The sequence below is a fragment of the Vipera berus genome (assembly GCF_964194415.1).
Source record: "Vipera berus genome assembly, chromosome: 1".
NCBI lineage: Eukaryota > Metazoa > Chordata > Lepidosauria > Squamata > Viperidae > Vipera > Vipera berus.
The window spans coordinates 178,556,839-178,575,561 of record NC_138202.1 but is presented as its reverse complement, the minus strand read 5'-3'; the positions used below and the strand labels follow the sequence as shown (position 1 = coordinate 178,575,561).

General features: G+C 38.6%; 1 protein-coding gene across 2 annotated transcripts in view; it reads right to left on the bottom strand.

Moving 5' to 3' along the window:
• NRP2 (neuropilin 2) overlaps nucleotides 1-18,723 on the bottom strand; it is a gene marked incomplete at its 3' end in the record, with an annotated part of 202,589 nt that overhangs the window by 22,644 nt on the left and 161,222 nt on the right. The window lies entirely within an intron of this gene.

The window sequence follows — 18,723 nt, the reverse complement described above, 5'->3', positions numbered from 1 at the left end:
CTAAGGCAGGAAACCCTATACCATTTCAGACAAATGGCTGTCCAGTCTCTTCTTAAAAACTTCCAGTGCTGGAGCATTCACCACTTCTGGAGGCAGGTTGTTCCACTGGTTAATTGTTCTGTCAGGAAGTTTCTCCTTAGTTCTAGGTTGCTTCTCTCCTTGACTAGTTTCCATCCATTGCTTCTTGTCCTGCTTTCAGGTGCTTTGGAGAATAGCTTGGCTCCCTCTTCTTTGTGGCAGCCCCTGAGATATTGGATCACTGCTATCATGTCACCCCTCACCCTTCTCTTCGTTAAACTACACATACCCAATTCCAGCAACCATTTCCTATTTTCCTAATTCACTTTTTCACTTTTCCTAATTCACTCTAAAGCTTTCCCTGCGCAGAGCCTTAAGTAACACCAGCTGCCTGCAATTAGTGCAGGTTCTCATCCCACCAGGCTCAAGGTTGAGTCAGCCTTCCATCCTTCCGAGGTAGGTAAAATGAGGACTCAGACTGTTGGGAGCAATAAGCTGACTTTGTAATAATGCTGCTTGTGGGGGTGTGTGTGTGAAAGCTCTAATAAGCAGGCATATACATAGAATGAAGGCTACTGCTAAGCACATTGATTTGTGCTTTAAATTGTAAGCCGCCCTCAGTCTTCGGAGAAGGGCGGGATATAAATGGGATTTTAAAAAAAAGACCAAATGGGAGATCCACTCCAGGTTTTCCAGCCAGCCCGCCCAGTTCCTGAGTCAAATGTGTCCTTAGAGCTAAGCAGCTGCTCTGGCTACGGCATTCCCCACCTGCCTTTCAAGTTGCTCTTGCATTCCCCACCTGCCTACAGCTGCTCTTCAACTTTAGAAGGAAAGACGCCCAGACCCCAGCCTGTAAAAAATCACAGACTGCAGCTTCTACTCCAATTGGTCCCGCTTTCCCTGCGCAGACTAAATGGAAGATCCGCTCCAGGTTTTCCAGCCAGCCCTGTCCCTAAAGTTTCAGCACCCGGTGTATAAGACGACCCCTGACTTTTGAGAAGATTTTCATGGGTTAAAAAGTCATCTTATACGCCGGAAACTACGGTATACACTTTTCTAGAAATTCAGCACATAGTATCTCCGGTGGCATCTTAAATTAGGTGGAAGACTGAAAGCTATCAACTCCAAAAATGGGAACATTTCACATACATACATACGTACATACATACATACAGTCAACTAGATTAGACAAAGAAAGCTAAATAATCTCAAAGCATGACTGAGACCCTGGTCCCAGGAAAGGGACTTAGATTTCCTAGCTTCTAAATGATCTTTTGGAGAAAAATGAATCTGTAGAAAAAGGAATTTTTCCCCTGAATCAAAATAGAGTTAGATTACTGGCACTCAGTGTCCAAAAGTTAATAAGATGTCTTTTAAACTGAATCTTAGGAAAAGCCAACAAAATCTGGAAGGCTTCCAGAACAGGTTGAATCATTCTTGGGCAGAGAGAGTGAAAGTAGTTTTGACTGCCAAAGTGCAAGAGAAAGGAAAGAAGCCAAGAAAATATAGTAAACCAAGACAAATCAGGCAAAGAGGCAAAAATACAAGGGGAAAAGCACCAGTGGGACACACTAAGAGGAGTATATTGATTAGATGGATGTTGAGTTAGGTGTTAGATGGGTTGGAATATACAGTCTAAGCCAAGATGGAGGAACAGCACAGAATGCAGAAAGCTGTGGAATGTTAGAAACAACTAGACAACCCATGCCCCATTGGATCATTGTTTCAGAGATATTTCTTTACCTAAACAGAGAAATAGAATGACTAAGGGTAGGCAAAAAAGCAGTAGGAGCAGTGTGATTTCTGACTTCCTCACTTTCCCTTCGAGGAATCAGGTAGGGAGCATAGGAAATCTCCCTTCCTTTCCCTTCCCTGCAGGCAAGTAAGCGGCTTCTGCTGGGTAGAGGAGGGAGCAAGGGATTGTGAGACTGGCTGGGAAATTGTTATGGAACATTGAAAATGAAGATCACATGACTGCAGCAGCCGCCCAGAATCAGCCTGTAGCACTGAAGCAGTAACAATTTTCCTAAATTCCATATCCCAGATTTGGAATTTGGGTCCCAGATTTTGGATGCATTCTGTAAGTTAGCCCATAGTTAGCAGCTTAGTTTAAAAACTGTTGCCCTATGATGCACCGTTTCACCCAGTTAGAGGTCATGAAAACAAGAGTTTTAATAGTATATAGATAGATGAAGGATCCATAGTGCTCTCTAAGCTTGCTTGTTTTCTTGCAGATGTTTCATTACCCAAACTAGGTAACATCATCAGTGTTGGAATACAATCTTCTCCATATATTTTCTTGGTGGCCTGATTTAACACGTAATACAAAGACAATTTTTATTCAGTTGAACTTAATAGCTTGACATATGGCCAAATATACTTTATAAAGTATGGAACAACTTTATAGCTCAGACAGAATTCTAAAACATAAAAGACAGGTTTATGCATCTTGTGCCAACTCAAAAGCAAGCAAGCCACACTCTACCTTAGCCGTTTGAAGCAGGCATATAGGAGGGACAGAGATTGAGGTGTTAGATTGAGGTTCAGATGGCAAAGAGCTCAATTTAAGCAAGCTAGAAATCTTAAGGTGAAAATTCCTTCACAGTATTACTGAGTAAACATATCAGACTACCAAATAAATTATAATTGTGGACAGGCTATTATTATCTTATAATCAAATGTCAAGGATGAGTTTGAGATGAGAATTCAAAGTTGAAAGATTTTCTTAAGGCTTACCATCACAATATCAATTTTATGTATAGCAGAAATGTCTGTGAGACACAAAAAGCAGGGTGACTATTCATGGCTAATTCTTGGTACTTAAGTGGTGCTATGAAAATCATGTCTGAAACTTTCAGGAGCTGCTGTCTGGTTGCCTGTGTTCTGAGTTTATGCCCAAAAGATGCAACTGGCCAATGTTGACTTCATGATTCTACTCCAGGTGCTTTACAGATGAATTGCATAACACTGCTGCTATGTTTGAGTGTATATGTGTGTATGTGTGTGCAGGCATGTATGTACATGTATATGCTAGGATTAGCATTTCAGTACTTGAATGATCAGGTCAATGACAGAAGCTTCCCCCATCCCCACCATGATTTAGTAAGTACATCTGCCAAATGGAAATGTTTTCAACAGTCTCACACAAAACTTCTGATTTCAGCTTGCCAGCTTCTTGGTTGGACACACAAAGGTTCTGTTGCATACTGAAACAATCCACACTGAATAATCTTTTCTGATGATTAGCATTTTCATTTTGGACCCCAAAGTGCCACCCACTGGCAAGGAAGTTGAGTGTCCATTAAGCACAAGGGTTGCAGATTGGAAGAAGAACCAAATCCTGGGAAGCAACTGTCTTTTATTGCCCAGGCTTCCTATCTATCTCTATCTCTTTCAGATGGATGAGATGATAGAGCCTACCGTTTGGGAAGGCTGATTTACCCCCAAATTTGTCTTTTTAAAAAATTTCTTGCTCTCAAGCAAAGTCTTTGTCTCCAGTTCCTCTCTGCATTCAATTAACTGAAGATATTTATTGCTAATAGGCATTTATTGTGGCCAAAATGCTCATTTACATTACAAATTCTGTCCTCGTTTTCTGTTTTTACACAGAAAACATAAGCTGCATTAAAATGAGCTATCTAGTGATTTAAGACTTATGTGGAAAAGTCCTCAGAATCCTGAGAGTGAGAAGACTTGATTTATCAATTATGTTTTTTATTATTATTATTATTATTATTATTATTATTATTATTATTATTATTATTATTATTATTATTATTATTATTATTATTATTATTATTATTATTGTTATTATTGTTATTATTGTTATTATTGTTATTATTGTTATTATTGTTATTATTGTTATTATTGTTATTATTATCATTCCACACTTAAAGCCAGGAGAAAGTATTAGAGCTGCTTCATGTGTGACATTTTGGATATATGCCTGTATTCTTACATGCTGAAAAAGGGAACATTTGGTGTATTAAAACATGTGTTTGGCACCACAGGGAACTCCTGATCGGTTGTGACTCCCTGCAGTGTATACCCAGTAATGTCTGCTGTTTTTGCAATAGCTTCTCCTGCCTCCCTCCGTCTTGGCTCTGGCCCATCTGCTGGAGCCAAAGTTCTTATTTTGCCTCCCAGCACAGAGGAAGGGGGTGTGAGGGAGGGGGGAGATGACATGTGGGCCTAAAGAGCGGGATGGAAGGCCTGGATACCTCCATTTTCTCATATTACAATAATGTGAAGCAGGCAGGCACCAATCTAACATCCTTATATTTCAACAAGCATATTCCTTTCCTCTACGAAGCCCGCTAACTACAGATTATGTTCTTTGGGGCAGTGAACCCTCCAATCATTTCTCCTTCTATCTTACTTCAGATACGAACTGAAGCCATTGTCTGCTAAGGTTATAGTGGCATAGGCTATCAAATGGGAAACAATGCAGTTGAATGCTATAGGTGTTTTCGAACAGATGTTCTGGGAGGAAGGGAGTGGAATGGGTAGTTTGAGTGCTTTTGGTACCAGCCATTGACATTTTTTATTTTGGGTTTTTTCTACTGTTTTTTTTTAAATTAATATTTATGTCTGGTAGGTGAGAACCAGTGTGGTCTAGTGGTTAAAGGTGTAGGAAAACCTGAAGTACAGAAGCTCTGGGTCAGCCACTCTCTTTCAGGCCTAGGAAGAAGGCAACGGCAAACCACTTCTGAAAAAAGTTGAGTAAATGTTGTTGAGTAAACTGCAGGGGCTTGCTCAGGAACTCACTGGGAATCCAGTCTGACTTAATGGCACAATGCATCTGATTTCTCCAGTTAATCCTACTTGCTATGAAAAACCTAACATGTAGCCTACTTGGCTCAAATTTTATTTTGCTTGAGTTTCTAGAGGACTAGCCACAATCCTCTTTGAAGACAAGTCCATTTATTATTGCAGAAAGATCCTTGGCTCACAGTATGTTTAATCACAAACACAGAGGACAGTGCTGGGAAAGGCAACTACTCTGGGTGTACAGAATACTTCTTTTTCAAAGTCATATTCTGGGCATCTGACTAAGTGTTCTGTGCTCCAGGAAAGTATATCCAAAAATAATCTTTGCCATTGTGTAAAATGGAAATTGCTCACTCTTTTCCAATTACTTACCATTTCAGTGTTTGATCTTCAGTCCCCCCCCCCTCCCTTCAGTATCTTCAACTAAAACCAGGCCATCATTTTTATCCAAATGTCACCTGGGTAGATATTTGCAGCCATGAACTTGGCTATCTAAAAACAAGAGCTATTGGGCCTCTGATCCCAGTATGGCTTAGGATGCTAATTTCTTCAAGTTCCTCTATTTTCATTTGTTCCTCTGGGCTGTCTTCATCTCCAGTGTAACTAGTCATATTGTTTGGGTTAATTCTGCATGAGGTGCTTAAAGACCCACCCACCCCCAAAACCCCATGCAGATAAATACCTACTGAAAAAGACCATTTGCATTCCCCTTTGCTACTTTATTCAGCTGAGGACAATACTAAAGATCAAACTTTCGCTTTGATCACTTGATTACAATCCGAAGAATGTAAAAAAATTTAAAAGAAGACTTCGGCGCATTGTTATGAATTATTTAGATGCATTCATGGGGTTCAGACAACACATTCAAGATAATTTTTCAGTTAGACATTTGCCAATGAAAAGATATAGCACATTTATATGAATAAAGCCTTCCTGAATTGCTACTTATGCAGTTAGTCCTGAAGTGTGAAGTTTGGAACAAAGTGATTCTTAGAAATAAAATAAAGTTTCAGAATAGTTGGGCTTTAAATAATCCTTTTAAAATTCATGGCTAAAGCTGCAAATATTTCCCAATCATGATGAATTTAAACCTCTAGGGATTATTGATAGAATATGTGATGGGTTAGCACATCACATGCCCCTAAACTTTTTTCTTGGGATGGATCCCTTTCCTGAGCTGAATATTTCTTGTCTGTGCTAATGCTACTTGAAGCATTATCTGATTTCATATAATTGAGTTACTGTAAATAAATTAAATATTTTTCTTTAAAAAAATATCCCAATGCTTTTAATGAACTCACAACTCTATGTGAATGGCTAGCCATGTGAAATATTACTCTGAAATAATGGTACACAGTCTGACGGCCCGGAAGAGTTTACAGGTGCTCAAATGTTAGATGCTGCTCCCCTCTAAATATTCCTGCCAAGTTTTTAAAGTAACAAAAGATGTTAATAAGTATTTTTTGTAATTAATTCATGTCAAGTTGAATTATAATTAAATTGAGTTCAATTTTTTTTTAAAAAAATTATTCCATTGGGTTGAATGTGGACCCTTGGTATGATTATATTTAAATTATATTTAAGATATACACCAGAGCTATTGATGCTGGAATCAAATGTTTGGCTAGAACTCATGAAGATTCTCTACTTTATCATGTAGATGTCTTTCACCAAAATAAAATTTGACTGACTATTCTATCATCCTTCTATATGAAAATATCTGAAATGGGCTAGTTCCTCAAAGAAATAGAACCAGATTTACTAAAAGTATTCTGCGTTCTCTTGAAATTCCTCTGGGATTTTTTTTCTTGGCTTTGATATGGTAGCTCAGATTAACTTTAACTTTAATTTCAGTTGCAAATATCCCACCATAGTGACCTTTCTTTAAAGTGTGAGTTTTATTCCACTATTCTGAGACTGCACAGTGCATTAAATAATTTCTTAAAATTGAGACAGCACCGCATGTCTCAATATTAATCTATTTAGATCTGTGCACATTTTCAAGTGGCCAAATGCCGGATATTATAGTGAAGCTTTTATCATTATTATTATTATTTTTTTAAAAAAATCTTCTGATGGACAAGCTGGCCTGATACCCAACCTAATTAGCAAAGATTTTTCAAGTGTGCTTTTGGAAAGGCAGCCCCATGCCTTATTTTGAAACCGCAATCCCATGAGACAATTTGAAATGATGTGTCTCATCTCCTGGGCATCTTCTCCAGGGAAATCTAGTATAATCATAATCAGCAACTAAACACTCTTAGCAAATCCCAAATGAATCTTATGAATTGGCTCAGTTGATCAAGATGACTACATTCCTAACAAGCAATGACAGGGGGGGAAAAACTACACAGGAATCTTTCATTAAAGCCTCAGTCCTCTACATAAATGGGGTGTGATCTTATTTTAAGATTATGCAGCACAAGATCCTATAAATAATGGCTCAATCTGGAATACCTCCTTGTTTTTTCCTTTGCAGATGGCGTAATGAATATAATTACTCATCAGCAATATACAGTCACAGCCATGCTCTTTCAGAAATTAATGTCAGTTCAGTGATCCAATATTGAAAAACAGGATCCAATCTCAATTTCAAATGAAGTCAGGCAGTTAAAAGAGTGAAGATCCAATCTCATGTCAGTTTGGATTTCCTCATCCTAAGGAAGTTACAAAAGTAATAGCAATTCATGGCAGGCATTCATAATGACTAGTTATTATCAATATTCACTACATTGCATCTTAGGTTGCATAAGAAAGGAACTTGATAAAATAAAATCCTGTATTTGGGCATAAAGCTATACCATATTTTACAAAAGGGAGAAGTGGTACTACTCTGCAAACAACATATTCATATACAGATCTGCAGTCTGTTCTTTCTCAGATACACTGCTCACACGAACAGCTCTTAAAAATGAGACCTAATGAAGAAATCTGCCTTAAAATGGTAATGGTGGTGGGTAATGAAAGTTCATATGGCACCAGTTTTTCTAAGAGATTCACCTGCTGAAGAATTGTAGACGGAACCAAAGGCATCATTTATGCCACAATGAAATCATATCATTTAGCTTTTTGGTAGGGAGAAAATTAAACTTGAACAAAATTGAGTATAATTTCAAGCATATAAAATCAACCTGAACAATCTTTCCTTCATTTCATATCATTGGTTTTAATCTATTTAAGTCTCAGGTCTCCAAAGTAGGGCATTTGAAATCTTCCTATGGAGATAAGAGCTCTATGCTGATCCAAAAGGAGATGGAGATCTGTAGCCAGTTTTTCCTGTATTCCTGATAATCTTATGAGGCTTCCTGTCTTACTTTTCCATAAGGTCAGAGTCCATAATAACTTCAGACATGGTTGCGATAATACAGGAAATTTAAGGAGCTACAATTTCTCTTGATTTGTCTTAAACGTTTGTGATACTATTTTACCTTCTGCCACTTCCTTATTGTCTTCAAGGTGAGGGGACTACAGATAGATACATATACGTATATACATATACATGAGAAATTAGGAACATAGCTGGTTCAACTACATTATTGATAAGATTCAAAAGCGAGAAAAAGAAGAAAACAGATCTATGTATAAAAATATCATTTTATTACATTCCACACAATACATTGTCAAGAATTTCAAAATTCCACAAGATATTTTCACACACAGGCAACTGAGTGATGCTGACAGTGTCACAGCTGTAAGGGGAGGAGTGAAAGGTGATGGTAAGTATTTGGGGTGGGCAGGTGAATCTTTGGTGAAATTTTAAAATGGGGTATCTCAATCAGGTTAAATATATCCAGACTGGGCATATTTTACTCAAGGTGAAATACAGAATCCTCATGGACATATTGCACTTGATTGCTGAGGGCAGGTTGGGGGCAAAATCAAGAAAACCATTGGGATGAAACAATTTAAATAGACAATTATTCTGCATTGGAGATTTCCTATGACAAGTACCAGAGTTACAGAAAGTCAAAGATACTTGCTAACATATGACTTCTATTCTGGAAGATATTTTCCTGGGTCTTACAAAACCAAAGGACTAAAAAGTAAAAAAAAAGAGCAAGCACATCTTAAGAGGAGATACTGAATGCTTTCTGAAATATGAGCTTTCCTTGTTCCATGGCCCTCCTTGAAGACTGTCCACCCCTTCCCCATTTTGAGATATCTGATGTGTGATCACTTTTTGCTCTCATATGTCCCTCCTAATCTAGGTAAAGCTTATCAGCACACACCCTCCTTCATTTTATTTTTCACTATGCACTTTGAAGAGCAATTTCTGCATTAAAAAGCACTGTGTGGCATTAGCCCAGCTTAAGCAAGCATCTTGGCAGAATCCATCTGCTACATGCATCAGAGCATGCTACCTGAATAATGGGGTGGGAGGATACGACAAACATCTCTAGATAAAGGGTTCCTCTGACAGAGGATCCCCAGCTGCTGTTTTCATGATCTACGCTAATCCCACATAAATGTGGGGAATCTCTCCTGCACAATTCAATCGATGGGAGTTGTTCAAGGCAGCACCTGTGTTATTACACAAGTCTCATTGATTTCTTGAGGGCTTGCACAACAGGTACCCTCTCCCCCCCCCCTGAATGCTCCCACAGCCTTAAACCCCCAGTACAATAATATTTCTTCTATATATTTCTGTTACCATGAAGGCAAAAAGATGAATGGCAATTTGAAGAAAGATGCAGCAACTGGATGTTTTTCAAAAAAGCAAAAACCATTGGAAAGCAGGATTCCATGGAGATGTATTTTGCTTGAAAATATATCTGATGGAACAGTTCCAACCACCTTTGTGTAGTGTAACATGTTAGTCTATATAAGGCATTTCCATTGCATTATTTCAGAGCAAATCAATAAAGAGAGGCTTACTAAGAATTCCTTTATGCCTTTTTCATTAAAAGATGCAAAGATATCTGGATTTCAGCACACCCTAATTTTGGGAGCTTTAGTTGACAGGTGTTACTACCAATATTTCAAGAAGCAACATGACAACAAATACAAACTCAGCCATTAATGTGAATTTGGAGAGAGAAAACAGGGGAAACAGTTGTCTAATATTGTGAAGCATTAGTAGATTTCAAGAAAAAAATCCTTATTCTCACAAAAAAAAATATCCCAGATGAAGTATCGCTAGGAGCGAAGTTCACTAATCAAACTAAATAAACCTCCATTTTATGGAGCTTCCAAATGCTTTGATGGACTGATATCTATGCATTACTCTAAGACTGGGTTTGACAGATACTGAACATTCATTATGAGCTTCTCTTTTATAAGGCAACTTTAAAAAAATTGTTTTGTTGAGGGATTAATTCCACTACCAAAACAATGGCTATGTTTTCTTGATGTCTGGGAATGCAACACTGTACAATCTGAGTTTTGACCATCACCAAACCTTTCTGGGTTCTTCCCTTTCCCCGTAGTGATTTCTCTTTTCCTTTTTTTAGCTTGCCAGATTTAATTTGTCTTGGGCCAAGCCTTTCTGTTTTTCACCAGCCTGAGCTAGCTGACATTGTGAAAGGATCTCAGTCATAAACCCAGCCAGAGTTAGATAAGGCAACAAAAAACATTGCTCACTTTGCCAAGGAAACAAATCGGCATCTTCGGCTTTAAAAAGGTATTCCAGGAAGAAAGCCAGAATGGTACACGCAAGTCCTAAGTAATCTTCCCAGGGAGCCATCCAGCCAATAGCACACACATGCACACTTACACACATATATAGATATAGATATACAAGCACACACACCTATTCTCTTGCATACCCCTCATGACTTGCTCTTGAGTTTCCTTGCAAGGTGTCTACTGGATAAAACCCAAAATCAAGTCTTTGAAAATAGAAATGAAGGAGCATTCGCTTCCAAAGAGACAGGGGAACTGAGTCTCTTCCAAGATGCAGCATTATAGTTTAAGAGTTTGTCAAAGAACAAAAGGTCGGGGGAAGAGATATCTTGAGTTCACATATATGCTGGGCAAGGAGAAAAGTGCAAAATTGAGGCAACATATCTGAAGTCTGGTTTTGTTATGTTTAAAATGATTGTGTTCCTGTTCCATTCTCAGCAATGCGAGCTGCGATCTTGCTCTAGTTTTATTGTTAAAGTTGGCTCCACAGCCAGAGGGGCCCCGTTGGCATAGTGGGAGGTTTTGTAGGTGATGGAGTGATCACTCTTCTTGGCCGCATAGCGGAACCGGTGGTAGTGGAGCACAAGGGCCAGCGCGACGGAGACCAGCACCAGAACAGCACCTCCCGCGGCCATAACGTAATACCAGTAGGCTGGAATGGGCTGCACTGACACCGTGTCCACTGTGGGCTCGCTCCCTGGCAGAAGGGTGCCCCCTGGGGGAGAGACAGAAGAATGATGCTAGGTGGGAGGCATGCAGATGGATTAAAAACAACAAGCACACATATACACACACATACACATGCTCTGAGAAATTCTGTGCAATTTAAACAAGGTCTTGCATGACCGAGCTATGTAGGAACATTACTTGGATTTTGACAAGCAGGCAAATTAAAGCATTTCATTAATAGGCGAAGAGGGGTATGGTGTAAATTTTGTTAATAGCCACTATACTTGATAGGAACAGACCTTCCCCCACCCCCTCTCCAATCAGTCCCGTCTAGCAGCAATATGGTATTTGTTTGTCAAGCAATGACAAAACATATCACCGTTTTAAACAAGTGACAAGAGTTTAATTGCAAAGTATGAAGAAGATTGTGACAGGATTAGAGAAAAGATACCAGAGAGGAGAAGCATGCTTCATTCCTATAGGAAAAGAAAAGGGAAAAGAAGCTGTGCTTTCACAGGCCATCATGCTCCCAGATTTCCCCAAGCCAGCTCCAGCAGAACAGAACACAGAACACAGAAAATTCTGCTACTACTACTATGATTTTTATGATCTCTCGTCCGACTTTCCTAATTCATAGCTAATTAAGAGTGAACCTAGTGGCACAATTTAATGAATACCCAGTCAGAAATAAATTCTATTGTACATTCCAAAAGGGCTTACTCCATAACAAGTGTGTCTAGGACTGCACATTAAGTATTACCTAAAAATATTACCTTTCCACTGTTAACTGCTTGCAAACTCTGTATTTAGACTATAGTCTTCCCTCAGAATCTTTGACTTTCTCAAGTCTCCCTTTTTTCTGGAATGCCTGAATGACCCACCGTTAGATTAATTGATTCCCCCCATCTAAGCCCCACCGTTAGATTAATTGATTCCCCCCCATCTAAGCCCCTCTTCTCTGTCACTCCTTAGATAGATTCCCATGCTTGGATAGTTCAAAGCACTGCAATTCACACTGTTACTGCATAGCTCATACACCATCCCCATTGAACATCAGTTCTGTTCTATAGGCTAGAAATGCTACAAATGGTGACACAGTTGGGTTTTCTTCTGCCTTTTATCTATCTTGTCTTTTACAAGATCAAAAACTAAGCGTCGGCTAATTTGGGGGGCTATTATCTGTTCCACATGTCATAAATATGTGGTAAAAGGTGAATTACTGCTCAAATAAAAGATAGGTGTAAGATAATACTGTATTCATTAACTGTATATTATTAATCAAGTAATCAATTAAACTTAAATAAATGGCTATATAAACCAACTTTTTAATATAAATGCTTATGTTAGATAAAATTTATCTATATATAAGTGAAACCTAGCATTTATTAGAAGAAAAATCTTTCTTCTTCATTTCTTACAGACATAATGATATAATACATATGGAGCTGAGCAGAAATTCTCACCAATTAACATTTTCATCGCTAATTAATTTCATTTCCAGTTGATCCACTCAGTTTAAATTGACTAGACATACAAATTAAACCAGTCAGAACTTACTTATGCTGGTATATCTAGATGTATTGTTCAAAAAGCTCATGTAATCAGGACTCTTTGGTATGAATCAATGTGCATATAAAAAAACCCATTTTGCTAGAATCATTGCCCAAAGTGCTGAACAGCACAATGGAACTTAGTCTAAATAAACCAATCTTAGCAGTCCCTAAGATACTATTTCAGAAATGTCAGCTAAGTTTTAGCTGACATTACCCCTTATCCCATCTGAATGGGTGACAATACTTCTCCTCAGTCAGACATTGGCATTGGAAAACCAAGCACCATCATAGTTAACAATCTGGGAGGCAACCTAGGACTGGGATCTCCAGTGTGCTACCAGTGCACATCTCTTCCTTTGTGTTCAACATCTCCCCCTCCCAGCTCATTCTATATTTTTATTAAATAATAGTTAAAACAAACAAAAAAGAAAGCAGGGGCATTTTCCCTTCCTCAAAATTTTTAGCTGCCAGCTTTTTAAGCAGCCTCATAAAGGCTCTGGATACTCAGTCCTAATTTTAATACAAGGTACTTGTTAACATATTGTTTTATGGTTAGGTTGTTTCCAACCTACAGCTATACCAGGATGGGATTTAAAACAACATTCAGAAGACAGATATTTCCAGAAACAGAAAATGACCAATCATCCAGACATTTGGAATAGAGATGTATAGTCTCTCTAACACACACACACACACACACACACACACACACACACACACACAGAGAGAGAGAGAGAGAGAGAGAGAGAGAGAGAGAGAGAGAGAGAGATCAGCATAATCATCAGCAAATGACCTTCCATCTCTGCTGAAAAGCTATTTATTGGAAGGGGTAATGAAAGGAGACCTTTCTGATTACCCTCCATCCCAACAAAGAATAGAATCAATCAGGGGAAGAACATGCAACAAAGATTCCACTGAGCCTGTTCCAGCCATTGCTAGAGAGCCCTGAAAGTCAAGACTCTCCAAAGAGGGTATCATCTTGCACGATCCTCTTCCCCAGCCCACCAAATTAAAAAAAGGTGGTTTAGGAGAGCTCCTTGCCTGGGATATCCTTCCTTTTCCCCAGCCTGGGAAAATTGAAGCTACTGCTGATCCTTGCCCAACTTCTCTAGTTCTCTCTTTCATAAACGATATATCTCCAAAGTTTCTTTACTTTTCTAATGGTAATTATGCTTTGCTTCAAATACCAAGGCGAGGTTTAGAAAGAACACCACTAAAACAAACCTAAGCAATAAAGCTGCCCATCTCTTTTAGAAGGATGAACAAGGGGACACTTATTCTGCTGTGTGCTAAACAATATAAACATATCCACTCAATCTCATTGCCTTGCCATCCAGGTAGCACAAGAACAAAAGTATAAATGACAGTTTCATCACTAGTCACTTGCAATCGGTTTGTCAGTACTTGATTGCTAATTTTGAGTTTAGATGCAGCACGTTTCTGCCACCCTGAAAGTCAGGAATTCATATTCATTCAAGACAAAGCCTGCCTTTCTCTCTCAAACCTAAGCAGGGCTCTATTCTACTGGAGAGTCCATATATTCTTCTCTGTTCTACTGAAATACCTTTGATGTTTCATCTGTTTTCACCTTAGACATGGCAAAAACCAAGGAAAGAGAAAAACGGAATCTACAGTATATTCAGTGGATTGAGGGCTGGATGTGTAATGGTCTTCCTTTTGTTCAAAAGGAAGGGCATTAAAACGTCTCGTAAAAACAGAGTAACAGAGTTGGAAGCGAACTTGGAAGTCTTCTAATCCAACTCCTGCCCAAGCAGGAGCCCTTATACCGTTTTAGACAAATGGTTGTCCAATCTCTTCTTAAAAACCTCCCGTGATGGAGCACCTACAGCAGAGGTCTTCAAACTCGGCCCTTTTATGACTCATGGACTTCAACTCCCAGAATTCCTCAGCCAGTGTGCCAGTTGAAGTCCATGAGTCATAAAAGGGCCGAGTTTGAAGACCCCTGACCTACAGCTTCTGAAGGCAAGCCATTCCAGTAATTGATCATTCTCACTGTTAGGAAATCTCTCCTTTATTTCTATGGTTGGTTGCCTTCTTGATTAGTTTCCATCCATTTCTTCTTGTCCTGCCTTTGGAGAATAGGTTTACTCCCCTCTTCCTTTTCTGTTGCATGTGCATAATTTGTACAGTGAAAACCGAGTGGAAATAAAGCTGCATAGGGATTTTTAACAAAATTGTCTGTTCTAGATGACAGTGCTGCTTTGGATGGTATCATTTGTATTTCTATTATGCTTCAAGTTAAATGTATATTCTTAAAATGGGGCAATGCCGCGATCTTCTTAGATTGGATCAAGCCCCCAGCCATCTTCTGTAATATACAGAAGGATAAATATACTGTAGTTTATGAACATTTGAAGCCACTATTTTTTCTTTCAATCCCTTTCTGTTCTCTAATAGAGCTAGGTAATTTAAAACAATAGGTTTCAGTCTACTATCTTGCTGCTATTTTCAACTAAACAAGAGTAGTACGTTATGGAACATCATATTCTATTCTACCCTGAGTAAAGAAGGAACGTCTCTCCTCCATGGTTTTCCTTTAATTCTGCCACTTACAACTTTGAATAGGAACAAACACGATGGATTATGACTGAAAATAGCAGATCCCTGTTATAACATGAAGACTTGGTTAAGAAGACCTCACCACAAGGGTGTAAAATAGCAAGACTAGCATATAGAACAGGTGAAAGCTTGGGAATTACTACTAGTTGCATTTCTCAGCACTTGGGGTGATAAGAGTGCTGTCCTGTATCAGCAGAAAACAATCCCTCCTTTAAGAGGGTGAGTATTTTCTCTCAGCCTAAGAGGAAAGTGGGACCCTAGCAGCAGTAGGCAGAAATAGAAAAAAAAATAGAAAATCTGTAGTGCTAAATAGAAAGCATCCATATAAGTAGCTCAAGCTGTTGGCAGGTTTCCTATGGAATGTAATTATTTACACATTATATTTTCAAGACGGGCACTTTATATTTTTCTATTTAAAGCATATACCTAAATATGTCAAAAAACAGATAGGATGAGCAGGTATTTAAAAATACATGCCTCTTCTTGTGTACATATAAGAGCAAACACAGATTTGTTGTTAAGCAATGTATAAACTGAAAATGCCAGGTTTCCACTTGGAAACTCATAGTGTCAGTGGTGTGAGAAATTAGAAAACAGACTTTTTTTCCATTGGTTTTCCCTGTGCTCAGCTTAGCAGCAGATCTGGCAGAAAAGCATAGAATATGAAAGGCTGGGAGAAGGGAACTCCTTGCTTGCTTGTATGTGTGTATGAAACAACATGGCTTTGCTTCCTCTTGCACAGGCAAGTTTAAAGACATTAGGGGAAATCTTTTCCAGTCTCTCAAAAGATTTGCAAATCCTTTCTCAAAAGAGAAACAATTTGTCTAGAAGAGAGACAATCTGTAAAAGTCTTCCTATCTTCTTCCATGGGACTACATCCAGATTGTGATGCTGAAGGAGAGAACATTCTGTTTTTCGGATTAAGGGGCTTCATGTAGGAAACAAGCAATCTGCGTCCAGCTATTCTCTTAACATCTGTCCTTCAGGATTTCGATTGCAACTGCAGTATATATTTTCAACAAAATTATTTTTAGATCAGCACTATTTTCACTAAGCATAGAGGTGGGTTCCCCCTGCCTCCACCCCCACCCCCCATTTTCTGGAATAGCTAGGAATTTTAACTTGGCTGAGTTTTTGCACAAAACATCTGGTGAATCCAATACGTATTTGGAAATCAGACTCACAATCATTCAAAATTTAAAAAGGCTAAATAAAGCAAGTTCACACACACACACCGAAGATTATCAAGGAAAATATAGGGTTGGACTTTATTTCATAACATCCAAGCTTTTAAGCAATATGGAATAAATGTTTACATAGAAAAGCATTTATCCATCTGAATCCTCACCTGTAGCCCAAGGAAGTACAGTCCAGACTTCTCCCAGAAAATGGGGAAGTCTTGGAGTTAGACCTCAGGCCTCGTCTCAGTTTTTCTCCAGTTGGAAAGAGAAGTTATCAATAGCTCTGGAAGCCAATGTATCCCATTCGAGAAATGCAAAGCTATTCTTCCTGCCTTTACTTTAAGTATTCAAAATGAAAGTTCATCACACGTTTGTATTTCTAGCCAGATACACGGCATTCTAAACCAAGATGGATAAGTAGTTCTACTCCAACAGACTTTTAAATCAGTCCTGTTTCAAACATAGCACAATACCAAATCTTTTAATAAAATATGGAGTGGTTTGAGCCAAAATGTTAATGCTAATAAATGCCATACTACATATATGCAACCTTTTTGTAATTATCTCTCACCAATCAATAAACATGTCGATGGATCATGTCACTTCATTTTGCCTTGCAGCATCTATATAGCATCTTTGCAACAGTCACAACTGCTATGCACAAAACAAAATTTGAGATTAGATGGTCTAATAGACCGCTTTCCATTGGGAAAATAATAAATAAGCCAACAAAATCCTGAGCATTGCAACAACCATGCCAAGATTGCTTTAAAAAATCTATTCTTTAACTTAAGACCTAAATAAAAAGTTTTGAAGGTCAATATACCTCTCATCCTTGGCTATAGCAGAATTTCTACTAAGGCTCTAAATCTTAATGTACAAGGACTCTCCATACTGTTTTTTCAGAACCAAGCCAGCTTCTCCCAACTACTCAAAAATACATCTCTTCTGGAAGTCACAGCCAGCAATGTCTGGCAATATGTTGCCAATAGCCTGAAATTGCTCAAGGAAGGACTATCTATCCATTAATCAATGCAACAAAAATGATTTAATCTACACTGAAAGCTTTTGGAAACGAATTCTCCTTCTTTTTGGCCACACTAGAGTTTTGCATTTAACAGGAGAAAGGCAAAAAGCCCTGTGAAACAAAACAAAATAAAAAATTTCCCCAGATTAAAAAAGAGATGTTTGGCTTCCTCCCCGCACCCTTCCCGACAGACACAGAACAGTACATGTCCACTGATTCAGAATCAAGTTTAACGAGCAGGACAATCTCCCTGCATTCCTTTCCCCTTTTGCTTCCTTCTACAAGTTTTATCAATCTAAGCCATCCCATTTTCTTTTCTTCAGGCCAGCATTAAGCTATTAAATGCACCATTTCACACTTCTTCTCTCTGACTAAAAATGTCAGCCTTCAAACTCGGGGTGACAGTTGTTCTTCTACTGCAGTTCCCTCCTCCCCTACCTGCTATGGTCCCTGCCTTGACACTTGTTGGCTAAAAACACAATGCTAAATATTCATCACTGCCACCTCATTGCACCTCTAATTCACTCTGATTTGGAGGTTAAGCCTCTCTGTGGTGGCCATTTATTCCCCCCACCCTCTTATATCTTAAAGCTTCACTGCTTCTTACTTGGTGTGCAGACAGAGAGGAGTTCATTTGCATCTTTCTGATCTCTATTATTAGATGATCTGATTCCTAGTGCAGCTAGATGTAACTTCTGTACTAGTAGCCCTGCAATGCAGCTTTAGCACTCTTACAATTCAGGTCTGGGCAACTTTACAATGACGATCTTTAATTTTATCCATGTTTACTAGTGGCGAGTGTAGGATTACCATATCCAGGCTGCAAAAATCTATACGGCTACTAGTTGGGAGCAAAGAGATACTGTCCTTTAATGGTCATCTGGATTTCTGTAGCCACCAGCTACCAGCTTCCCTCCCCACTTTATTATTTTCTTTTTAAAACATGAAAAATCTACCCAAAACCTTTTTCCCCCCCACTTACTGGCAGAAAACTGAGCTCCTGCAACTTGAGCTACCCATAACTACAGTATTAGATATCCTTTTCAAGGCAGTATTCCTAGATGATTTTCAATTAAGCTACTCACAGTATTCTTAGAAGATTTTCAATTAAGCTACCCAACGTAGTTAAACAGTTTTTGTTGTCATCACTTCTGAACCATAGATAGAAGACAGAAAATATGCCTCAACTCCCATTCCTCTTAACAAAGACACCTATGTGACCATCTTCCAAATAACCAGTGCAAGATCTGTACTCTGTACAAGCTGTTACCTTTTTAGGTATATGAAAGAGAGAAATTCAGTA